Genomic DNA, 13,097 nt, shown 5'->3' on the forward strand with positions numbered 1-13,097 from the left:
GGCCAGGAGAACTTACATTTATTAAATCGGGTCACTCAAATCCTAAGTGCCAGTGCCTCAGAATATGACTGTGTTTGAAGACAAGGTATTCCAGGTGTGTTCAAAATGAGTTCATTAGGGTGAGCTCGATCTAGTAGGACAGATCTCTATTAAAAAGATAAACTGAGACACAGGTAGTTATACATAGTGAAATCACTATGAAGATACTCCTAGGAAGAATGTCTTGTGAAGATGAGAATGTATCTATAGTGATATTTCTGCAGTGATGTCTCCCTAAGCAGAGGAATCCCAAATAACCAGCAAACCACCAGAGGCTCAGATGAGGCAAAAAAGGATTTGCCTACTGGTTTTAAAAAGGGGTCAAGCCGCTGTTAACAGCCTGATTTCAGGCTTTGGGTCTTCAGAAGTCTTCGGCAGTGATTTTCTGTTCTTTAGATAGTTCGTTAGCCAGATTTTTTTAATTTCAGCCTAGAAAATCAACATATTACTCAATTATTACTTGTTTTACAGTTTGTCTAGAGACAAATTTTCTCAGCTTCACTTATTTGGATGTTCTTATTTCTATTTCAGTTTAAAACATAATGTTTTTTGAATACCAAATACTTTTTGTAAAAATATCTTTTCTTTTCTCATAAAAAAGATGCTCCATTTTCTCTGTTTCTCCATGAATTCTGTACAAAAGGCAGTCAAATTTGCAGTTATATTTTCTGGATATGTAACAAAGCTTTATTTTCTTGAAGTGTAAAAAATTAAACATTTGTTCTACTTATTAAAATGCTTTACATTGTAATTAAAATACACATTTTTCAGAATACTAAAATGCTTTATAGATATATTTGCTTGAGTGGGCCCAGTAACGTCTCCATTTTGAGATTTGTTGTTACTGTATTTGGCATATTGAATATATCACGGGGAGCTTGCCAGCCTTTGCCGTGTGGGCGAGATACTCTGTCAGGCTCTCTGAGAGGGGCAGAGGAATCGAACCTGGCTCAGCCGGGGTGGCTATGCGCAAAGCAAACGCCCTACCACTGTGCTAGATGTGTACTTTATTACAATATTTTAATACTTTAGTTATAAATGATAGTGATCCATTATATAAATATTTAAACAATTCTCAACAAACAAAAATATGAAGAAGCAAAAAATGCTATATTTAACTATGTAGAAATGCACGAAAATATTATTTTGTGGCTTTTTTTTGTGAGTCACCATCAGATACAGTTATATATGTGTTTCTGATTGGTTTCAGCCATACAATGTTCTAACTACCATCCCCTCTCCAGTGTACATATCCCACCACCAATGTCCCCAGTTTCCCTCCTGGCGCCACCACCCACTACCTGCCTCTATGGCAGACACTTTTCTTCTCTCTCTCTCTCTCTCTCTCTCTCTCTCTCTCTCTCTCTCTCTTTCCTTTGGGGCATTATGATTGCAATACAGTTCTTGAAAGTTTGTCATTTATATCCGTTTACCTCCTTCCAACATGCAGTTCTTGTCTAGAGTCATTATTTTCAACTATCAGTGTCATTGTGGTCCCTTCTCTGTCCAAACTGCCCTTTTCCCCTACCACTTGTGGCAAGCTTTCATTCAACCTTGGACTATTCTACTAGGCCCTCCATTCTACTGTCCTTTTGTATTAGTCTCATACTATGTATTTTTATATCCCATAATTCTATGAGACATAAAATATCCCATATATTCTATATCTGTCCCTCTCTTTCTGACTCTTTTCACTAAGTATGATACTCCCCAGATTCATCTATTTATAAGCAAACTTCGTTATTTCATTTTTCCTAGCAGATGTGTAGTATTCCAATATATAAATGTACATAGTTTTTTTCTTTTATCCAGTCGTCTGTTCTCCGGAATTTGTATTGTTCCAGATTCTGGCTATCATGAATAGTGCTGCAATGAATTAAGAAGTGCAGATGGCTTTTCTGCATTTTGTTTTCAGGTCAGACCCCCTTATATTCCTGAGAGTGGTATTGGTAGACCATATGCAAGCTCAATTTCTACTTTTTTTTAAAAATGGGGAATGCCATCTTTTGATTTTCTCTTTGATTTCCCTTTTGACACTCTCTTGGTTCAGTAGTGAGCTGTTTAATTTCCAGGTGTTTGATTTGACTCTCCATTTCTGTTTGTGTGATTAACTTCTATTTTCAGTGTATCATGGTCTGAAAAGATAGTTGATACAATTTCTGTCCTCTTGATTTTATGGAGGTATATTTTATGGTTTGCTCGAGCGGGCCCAGTAACGTCTCCATTGGAGACTTTGTTGTTACTGTGTTTGGCACACCGAATACTCTCGGTAGCTTGCCGGGCTCTCCGAGAGGGGCGGAGGAATCGAACTCGGGTCGGCCATGTTGGCCGCTTGTAAGGCAAACGCCCTACCCGCTGTGCTATCGCTCCAGCCCGGCAAGCTACCAGAGAGCTTGGCAAGCTACGCGTGATGTATTCGATATGCCAAACACAGTAACAACAAAGTCTCCAATGGAGATGTTACTGGGCCGGCTTGAGCAAATCGATGAACAACGGGAGGACAGTGAACAGTGGACAGTGAACTTATTTTATGGTGGAGCATGTGGTATGTCTTGAAAACTGTCTCGTGCACTGAAGAAGACTGCATTCAGCCTTTTAGGAGGATGGCAAATCCCTGTGTATCTACCAGCACCCTCTCTTCCATTTCATCTTTCAAAGTCAGTATTTCCTTGCTTTGTTTTCATCTCATTGAGGTGACAAAACAGTGTTGAAGTCTCCCACTATTATTGAGTACCAATATCCTTGAAGTCTATTAGCAGTTATTTTAAGTATTTTCTTGTTCTTTATTGGGTGTATATATGTTTATGAGTAAAATTTCTTTCTGGTATATGGATCCCTTGATTATTAAGAAGTGTCCTTTGCCATTTCTTACAAAGTTTTCAGCTTGAAATCTACATCAGTGGATGCTGGTATGGTCATCCCAGCCTTTATGAGTTCTTTGCTTGAAGAACTGTTTTCCAGCCTTTGATACTGAGTCTGTGTTTGTTCTGACAATTCAAATCTGTTTCTCATATTCAGCAGAATGCTGGATCCAGTTTTTTAATCCTTTTTGCCACTCTGTGTCTCTTTAATTGGTACCTTCAGAACATTGACATTAAAAGACAGTATTGTTTTGTGGTTATTTGCCATTTTTCTGAAGAATTTTGATGTGTTTGCAGGATTTGTCTTTCCTCAAAGTAGCCCCTTCTTTTTTCAAAATTGGTTTTAAATCTATGAAGTTTCTGAGCTGTTGTTTATCCATGAAATTGTGTATCATTCCTTCAAATATAAATGAGAGTCTGACTGGATAAAGTATTGCTGGTGAGGCCTTCATTTCATTAATTTTTTTTTTTTTTTACTTTTTCAAATATATCCTACCATTGACTTCAGGCCTGAGGTCTTCTGTAAATCTAAGGGATGCTCCTTTGCATGTAATTTCCTTATTTTATCTTTCTGCTTTCAGCGTATTATCTCTGTTTATTGTTTTCTTTATTCTTATTAGGATATATCTTGAAGCCTTTTTGTCAGGTTTATATTTTAGCTGGTACCTTTCGAACTTATTGGACATGGTTGCCTGCATTTTCCAGCTCTGGAAACTTTTCAGCAATGATGTCTTTGACTGTCACTTCCTTAATGGGGTTGCCTAATTGTCCCTCTGGGATTCTTATGACTTTTATGTGGTTCCTTTTTAATTTATCTCATGGTTCTCATGTCTGTTGTTGATTTATTTTGAGGTCTTCTTCCATCCTCTGCTCCTGCGTGGAGATTTTTCTGCATCTCCTCTTCAAGCTCACTAATTCTGTCTTCAGCTGCTGCTAGTCTGTGATTATGGCCCCTATTGAGTGTTTTCATTCTATCTACCCAATTTTTTATGAACGGCATTTCTGCTTGTGGTGTACTTATTTCTAGTCCCATATCCTCATGTGTTTTATTGGATATTTGTTTTCACTGTTTCTTTGAGCTCATTTAATATCCATCATTTTGTCTTTGAATTCCTTATGAAAGAGATGATGCATGTGAATTTTCCTTGTTGAGTGTTTAGGGCTCCTATGTCATCCGCTCCTTGTGGTGGGCTTCTGTGCTGTTTGCCCCTGGTGACTGTGGTAGTCTGGAGTTGGTTCTTTCCAAAACACTATCAATGTACCCCACCATCATTGCCAGGAGTATTCTGGGGGAACTCGGTGGGTAGTGGTTTCTTCTTTTCCCATCAAGGATATTCCCTTCTTATTTGGTGCTCCTGTGTAATTGTGTGGAGCCTCTTGGGTGATTCAAGGAATGTGTTTTTTGGCCTGAACTTACTGCTACTTATTTATTAGGACTGTGTTATTTCTTGTACTCACTGTTACTTTTGAGGGTTTGGGGGGAATATTGTTAGGTGTAGAGACTAATGGACTATTGGCCTAATGTGGTTGGGATAGCCAGGCTGCCCTGATAGAAGTTCATTATAAGAAGCCAACATGTGGGGCTGGAGTTATAGCACAGCAGGTAGGGCGTTTGCCTTGCACGCTGCCGACCCAGGTTTGATTTCCAGCATCTCATATGGTCCCCTGAGCACCGCCAGGAGTGATTCGTGAGTGAAAAGCAAGAAGTAACTCCTGTGCATCACCGGGTGTGACCCAGTAAGCAAAACAAATAAGGAAGCCAAGATTTGCATATTTGGGTTATGGAAGGGAAGATTAACTAGTGGCAAGTTAGTGTCTTCCCACTGGGAATACAATGCCCACTGCTGGTCTGAATGTGGGAGAAGCTGAGCATGAGAGGAATTCAGCCTAGGTCACAGAGTGTGTGTTCAAAACCCAGTTTACTAGCTTGCAGAAAAGCAGGAACATTCTTACTCCCAGAGCATTGCGTGCTACTTTGAAAATATTTTTATAGTGTACCATAATCAGAAAAGAACAGATTTATGCTTATTAAGATGTACAGATTTATGTATTATGTTATAAAAATAACTAGCATATTTATAAATAAAATATAATAATATATTAACTATTATTTATGATCTGATGCTAATGTGGACCTGAACATATATAGGACATGAGAAGAAGAAAGCTATTTGGTAATATACAAATTACTGTTGCATTCATTGGAGTAAAACCTTTTATTATATGCCATATTTATAATATATACAGTAAATATTCAGGTAAAGTATTCTATGAAAATGCAATTAGAATCAATTTGTTACCAGATTAATTCTATATTATTAATATATAATTCTATATTTTCTGTATATTCTATATATAATTCTATATTATTACTATATAATTACTATATAATTGCCTCACCCATGAAGGAACCGGGAGAGGAACCCAGGTGTGCAAGACCCGGGGCGTAGATCTCCAAGCCTACTTGGATTGGGACTGGGCCTCCTCTACCCACATCCCCCATCTTCCAGTATGTAGGCATTACACCTACCAACTGCCCCCGGCACCGTGTAATACCATCAATGACCAAGACCCAGAGACTATAAAACCCAGCTCCCGGAAGTGGACGGCTGCGACATCTTATTATCTAGTTCTTACTCTGGAGAACCTTGCAGGCTACCAAAAGTATCCTGCCCACACGACAGAGTCTGGCAAACTCCCCGTGGCGTATTCAATGTGCCAAAGAAACAGTAACAATGATGGGTCTCATTCTCCTGACCCTAAAAGAGCCTCGAATGTGACACTTTCTAAAATCTCAGGGTAGGACAAAGGAGATGTTACTGGTGCCCACTTGAGGAAATTGATGAACAACAGGATGACAGTGATAATTGTATGAATAGTTATTACATGATAGACTATAGCAGATTGAATTAGTGACATACATAAAATGTATAAATAAGAACAGATATTTATAAATTGAATGTTATTCTTCATATATACTTAATATTTGTCATAAATTATTTAAGTAAAAACTATAGCTTTTTATAATATTAATGCTGTCTTGTCAAGGGAAGTTAAAACATTAATGGGTTTTCTAAAGTAATTAGTATTTTTGACACAGTTATAAATTTACTAAAGTTTTTGCACGGTAAGTTACTCTTAGGACTGTGATGGATGCAACCATCCTCATTTAGATGTGGACTAAAGTATGGGTATAAATAGTCAAAGTATCTATTTTTGTTGTAGCAGAGGGATAGAAAATAGGTTAAACCATTTATCTTGTTTGTGATAGACATTAGTTCAGTCCTTGGCACTGTATATGATCCTCTGAGTGATCCATGAGCACAGAACAAGGAGTATTCTTTGAGCACCACTGAATTTGGCCTCCAAACCAAATGAAAAGCTATAATAAACCTTTTTTTCCCTGTATCTTCTTTGTCTGTACTACAAATATTCTCTAGCTATTATTGTTGATCAGGTAGATGTCAAATATTTATTTATTTATTTATTTATTTATATGGGCTGGAGCAATAGCACAGCGGGTAGGGCGTTTGTCTTGCACGCAGCCAACATGGCCGACCCGAGTTCGATTCCTCCACCTCTCTCAGAGAGCCCAGCCATCTACCGAGAGTAGCCCGCATGGCAAAGCCTGGCAAGCTACCCGTGACGTATTCGATATGCCAAACACAGTAACAAGTCTCACAATGTTACTAGGCCCGCTCAAGCAAATCAATGAACAATGGGAGGACAGTGACATTTACTTATATGCCTGCTCGAGCAAATTGATGCACAATTTGCTATTTATTTATTTATATAGGAGTACTGCTATTTATTCAGCCATTGATTAAGCTGATTGAATTGGGCATGATCTCCACATCACTTTTTTTTATTGAGTCACTGTGAGATACAGTTGTAAAGCTTTCAGGTTCGAGATTCAGCCATACAATGATCGAACACCCATCCCTCCACCAGTGCACACTTTCTACCACCAATGTCCCCAGTATATCTCCCCCCATCCCCCACCATCCCAGTTCTCACCCTGCCTCCATGGCAAGCAATTCCCCAATTCTCTCTCTCTCTCTCTCTCTCTCTCTCTCTCTCTCTCTCTCTCTCTCTCTCTCCTTTTAGGCATTATGTTTTGCTCGAATTTTCTCACCACCATTCAAGCCCATATGCCAGGGGAAGATGCTAGATCATTTATTGTCCATTGCTCATTTTGAATATCATGGGTATCATGGCTGCACACTTCTGGAATTCTAGATTGTAAATGGTTGGGTTCCAGAGACATTTCTGTAGGGTACTAATCCATTTTGGGATTTAATCGGGCATCTCTGGACCAGGACTGTTGCTGCTCTAAGATGACACCCAGAGGCACAATATGGGTGTGACAGCCAGGCCGACAACAAGTGAGCTGGAAGCCAGGGATGGACAGCCCGGCACCTCTGCTGCCATGTGGCATGAATATTTAGTCCTGGAACCTGTATACCTGGGCCTTGCTTGTGGAAATTCTTGGTCCCTGGGATTCCATCTGGAGTAGGCGGTAAGACTGCACCTGCTCCATCTGGCATGCCCCGGTGAAATTGGCTCGGTATGGGGCCTGGAGAGATCTCCAGCTCCATGGTGTCTTCTGGGAGTCGTTGTTGTGTCTCTGGACCAGGGTTGTTGATGCGCTAAGATGGCACCCAGAGGCACATTGTGGGCATGACAGCCAGGCCAACAAGTGGTCAGGGAGCCGGGGAAGGACAGCCTGGCACCTCTGCTGCCATGTGGCATGGAGATTTAATCCTGGAACCCGCATGCCTGGGCCTTGCTTGTGGAAGCTCTTGGTCACCGGGATTCTATCTGGAGTAGGCAGGGAGAGTGTACCTACTCCATCTGGGGTGGCCCGTTGAAATTGGCTCGGTATTGGCCTGTAGAGATCTCCAGTTCTGTGGTGTCTTCTGGGATTCGCTGCTGTGTCTCTGGCTTTTGATCTCTTTCAAGATTTATTTATAGGTCTCTGAAGCAAGGCCAATAATAGGGTTTACATTGTGGTGCCGGAGTTGGTTCATGGGGGTGACTGCCAGTATTTCCATGTGTATTGGGAAGTGGGGGGAGGTAGCCCACCCCAACTCCATGAAAGCCTAGAGATTTCAGTCACAAAACCCGCATATCCGAGTTTTCAGCAGATTATATCTTGGAGAGGTCCTTCCAGAGACAGTGGAGTCAGGTCAGGGGTATGACACTGATTTTGGATTGTTGAAGCACGTGGCTGCTGGGAGCTTTGCCTTGGTAGACACAGTAAAATTGCCCCCCTCTGATTTATCCCAGTCTGTTCAACTATGCTCAGATCTGAGATTAACTGTGGCTTTTGATCTCTTTGAGATTTATGTATGGATCTCTGAAATAAGGCCAATAAATGAGCTTGTTTAGCTGAGCTGGAGGTGGTTTGTGGGCATGGTTCCCACATACCTAACTTTAGGCCATTTAATTTCTTGGTAAACTTGGTCCCAAGTTGTTGGGGTCCGGCCAAAGGCACAGCAGAAATTTTGAGGTGTCAAGAAACCTAAAGTCACCATCAGGCTGCTGATGCACTCGCCCCGCAAGTACAGGTTGACCTGTTGGCAGCACCATACCTCCTAGATGTCAAATATTTAAAGAGAACATCTTCAATATATATTGCTAATTAAAAAGCTGATTACTATTTACTTGCAGACATATAAGTTTTAGATATGTTGCTCATATAAATAAATGTATATGTTTTCATATCTCTATACACACTTCATTGCTACTCTTAATTACTTCCGAAAAGGGATATTATCAGCTATATTGAAAAAATTACACTATGCACATGCAGCATATCTATGTCATAAATTATATAAACCTGAAAGAATCATGTGTAAAGACTTCTTAGTCACAATTTTTGCAAGTCAAACTAATATTTTCTTATAAAAATCTTAAGAAGTTAGACATGATCTTTGTTTTAGTATTTTAAATATAGAATGAAATAAAATATTTGTTTTACAGAAAAAAGGTTTAGAAAAGAATTAGAAAGTACAACCAAGAAAAATATAAACAGAGTATGAGAAGAAATTAACTTGTGAATCTTTTATAATATACTAACCTCTATTAGTGAGATCATGAAACTAGAGACAGTAGGTGAAATTGTCACAGAGAATGCTTTTGTGACAATTAACTCTACCAGAATTAAATGTCAAGTGTATGGTAATGGACTTCTGTTGTCATGATAGCTGAGAATTGACAACAGTAATCAGAGTAACACCCTCTCAAATTTCATCATACTTATACATTTTCCATGTGCCTAAAAGTAGAACCTTGTCATGTAAAGCTTTGTGCCATTGCATAAAATGAGTACAGAGAATATTTAGTAACAATTCCTTTTAGAAAATGTTTATGACTCGAAAATGTTGATGTCTAACTGTATGGAAACTAACATTTTGGTCAGATTTACTGTTTAATTATAATATATTCTCTGTAGAACAATTTTGTATAATCTTAAGTCTAATTTTATATAATCTTTAAGCCTAAATATGAGCCCTGCAATTAAATATGTTTTAGTATTTTATTTTCTAATTTTAAGATTTTTAAAATTTTGCTTTCTAAATTTAAATTATGCTCTAAATTTTTCATTTAAATGTAATTTAAATTTCTTTTTATTTTTTAATTTGACAAACCTGGCAGGCTACCGAATGTAACCTGCCGACACGGCAGAGTCTGGCAAACTCCCCGTGGCGTACCCAATATGCCAAATACCAGTAACAATGATGGGTTTCATTCTCCTAAGCCTGAAAGAGCCTTGAATATGGCACTTTTTAAAAATCTCAGGGCTAGGATGAAGGAGATGTTACTGGGGCCTGCTCGAGGCAATCGACGAACAACAGGATGGTCATGATCATTGTGATCGTGATTTTTTAATTTAAATTATGCTCTTTTAATTTAAATTTTCCTTTTATAATTTTTTAAAATTTTCTTTTCTTAAAAAAATTGCCCTGGCTATTTATTGTCCCTCTAAGATGTTGAATAAAACTGCTGAGAGCAGTTAATTTCTTGTCTTTTATTGTAAAGAGAAGACTTTTACTACTAGCCATTATACTGCAAGTATAAAAACAGATAGGTTTTTTTTTAAATTAAAGTATAATTGCAAAATTTGTTTTATATTTTTCTCCCTGTTTTGATGGTGAATAGTTTGCTTTTATGTGGACAGGATCAAGGGGATTCAGGTACATCAGTGGTGTTAAGGAATAATAGAGATAAATATTAAAATCAGAGTAACAGCAGTGAAATCAGGAGACCCAAACTTTTATAATCAAACTTTAAAAGGTGCTTGTCAAGAGGGCAGAAGGAGGTAGTAGGAGAGGGAACTTGGGAACACTGGTGAGTGAACTGGTTATCAACACCAACCACCAGAATGGTGCATTTGTTACAATCTGTGAATCTTTATTGATGTGTCATCACCATCCAAAGTTTACAGTTTACATTAGGGTTAATTATTAATATTGTACATGGTCAGTATTTTAAGTTGAAAGATTTCTAAGAGTTGTGTCTACAGTGATATCTCATTATCTAAATTACATGAATGTAGTCAGTTTGTATTTGCTTATTTTATTCCAGTCATGCTCAGTAATTGGAGAAAAGAGAGATATAGCTTGATGATGGCAAGATCTACATTCCACAATTAGCCTATGGTGGTAAAGTAAGAGTCTTCTTATATTTGATTTATATTTAAAAGTTCTTAGTTTTAATTTGTGGCAGAAATAGGGAAAGTATTTCTGCCCCATATTTTTAAACTGTCACTGTCATTGTCACCGTCACTCCCGTTGTTCATCAGTTTGCTCGAGCGGGCCCAATAACATTGTGAGACTTGATGTTACTGTGTTTGGCATATCGAATACACCACGGGTAGTTTGCCAGGCTTTGCCGTGCAGGTGAGATAACCTCGGTAGCTTCCTGGGCTCTCTGGCAGGTGCGGAGGAATCAAAGGCAGAGGAATCGAACAGTGATTGGCCGGGTGCAAGGCAAATGCCCTACCTGCTGTGCTATCGCTCCAGCCCATATTTTTAAACAACATCCAAAATTATTTTTTTAGTTAAATGATCTTTATAAGCAGTGGATTTATTCCCATTTAATTAATTTTATTCTAATTATGTTTTTCATCGTAACTATTTCTTCATTTACTAATATGTGCCAAATACTAACAATATTGCTAGGGTTACATTATTGCAGAGCATCCTGTGGGGAAACAATCAAGTGATTATGGAGATTTTTATAGATTGTGAATTGTGTGGTAGCAGTTTATATAGTCCTAGAAATAGAATTTGATCTATACATTTTAGTGTTAGAGCCACTGCTTGCTCAAAGAGTTGTTATTTGAATTATTTCCATGGTCTACATAATTAAATAGTATCACTTACTAACAAATATAATCTCACTTAATCACTTAATCACTTAACTTCCCGTTAGTCGTCGATTTGCTCGAGCGGGCGCCAGTAACGTCTCCATTTGTCCCTGTCGCGTGCTAGTGTAGCCCAATGGCATCTGTTCGCTCCGGGAACATGAAGGGCCTCAAACCGATCGTTCATGATCTTGACGAAGAAGTCTGACCATCTGGTAGGTGGGCGGCCACGCAGTCTCTTGACATCCCATGGAATCCAATCAGTAACAGCTCTAGTCCAACGGTCGTCTTTAAATCTCATTACGTGACCAGCCCATCTGATTTTCGACAACTTGGCAAATGAGACAGCGTCCCTGATCCTTGATCGTCGACGGATGTCAGAACTCCGGATTCGTTCTCTCATTTGAGTGAAACGTGATATTCCAAGCATAGCTCTTTCTATTCTTCTTTGGGAGACCTGAATGGCGTTCTCATCTTGTTTGCGTAGGGCCCAGGTCTCTGAGGCATATGTTAATGCAGGAAGAACAGTGGAATCAAAGAGATGTGCCCGGAGCCGGAGGTTCTTCGTCCTCTTAGCTATTTCTTCGACGTTCTTGAAGGCGTTCCAAGCCGCTCTCTTCCTCCTGCCCAGCTCGGGTGCCAGGTCATTTGTCATGTTGACCTCTCGACCTAGGTAGACATAGCTGTTGCATTCGGAGATGGTCGTTCCATTGAGAGCGAATGGGGCGTCAGGAACAAGGCTGTTTCTCATAAACATTGTCTTCGTAAGATTCAGCTGTAGTCCTATCTTTCCACACTCACGGTCAAAGTCGGCCAGCATTTGTGCCGCTTGGCTGATGTTTGGTGTTATTAAAACAATATCATCAGCAAAGCGGAGGTGGTGTAATTGCCGACCGTCTATCTTCACTCCCATTCCTTCCCATTCCAGTCGTCGCATGATGTTCTCGAGGGTGGCACTGAAGAGTTTCGGTGAAATGGTATCACCCTGCCGCACCCCTTTCTTGACATCAACGATCACTTCTTTGTAGAATGGTGAGATCCTGGTAGTGAATCCGCAATACAGCTCACGGAGGATCCTGATGTATTGGGCTTGAATGCCCTGATTGGCTAGGGCTTCAATGACCGCTTCCGTCTCAACAGAATCAAAGGCCTTCTTTAAATCAATGAACGTTAAGCAGAGCAGCATCTTGAACTCCCGAGAAACCTCAATGAGCTTGGTTATTGTGTGGATATGGTCGATGGTGCTGAATCCTTTGCGGAACCCTGCTTGCTCGCATGGTTGTCCTTCATCTAATGTTCTGCCAATCCTATTCAGGATGACTCGAGTGAACAACTTGTAGATGACAGACAATAGGCAGATCGGGCGATAGTTGCCAATGTCATGGATGTCTCCCTTCTTGAACAGTAGTACGGTCCTGCTTGTTTTCCATTGGGACGGAACCTTGCATTCAGACAGGTAGCGAGTGAAGAGCCGAGCCAGTGTATTGATGAGTACTGACGGCAGGTTCTTCAGGTGTTCAGGTCTGACCTTGTCTGGGCCGGGTGCTGTTTGTTTCTTTACCGACGAAATGGCGTGTCGGATTTCGGAGGGGAGAACGTTGGGAACAACATACCCATCCTGTGGAATTTGGTATGTTGGCAAGTGGACATGGCTATCGAAGAGATTTGAGTAGAAGTCATGGATAATCTTCTCCATTGCCGTTCTGGAGGATGTGATGGATCCATCAGGACGTCGGAGGGCAGTCATCTTAGTCTTATAGTTGGCGAAGGACAGGTGGGCCTTACGAATACTTTTCCCGGCTTCTGCCGCATCTACCAGTACTTCT

Source organism: Sorex fumeus, unplaced genomic scaffold, assembly GCF_029834395.1.
Source record: "Sorex fumeus unplaced genomic scaffold, SorFum_2.1 ptg000086l, whole genome shotgun sequence".
In the NCBI taxonomy this organism is placed as follows: Eukaryota; Metazoa; Chordata; class Mammalia; order Eulipotyphla; family Soricidae; genus Sorex; species Sorex fumeus.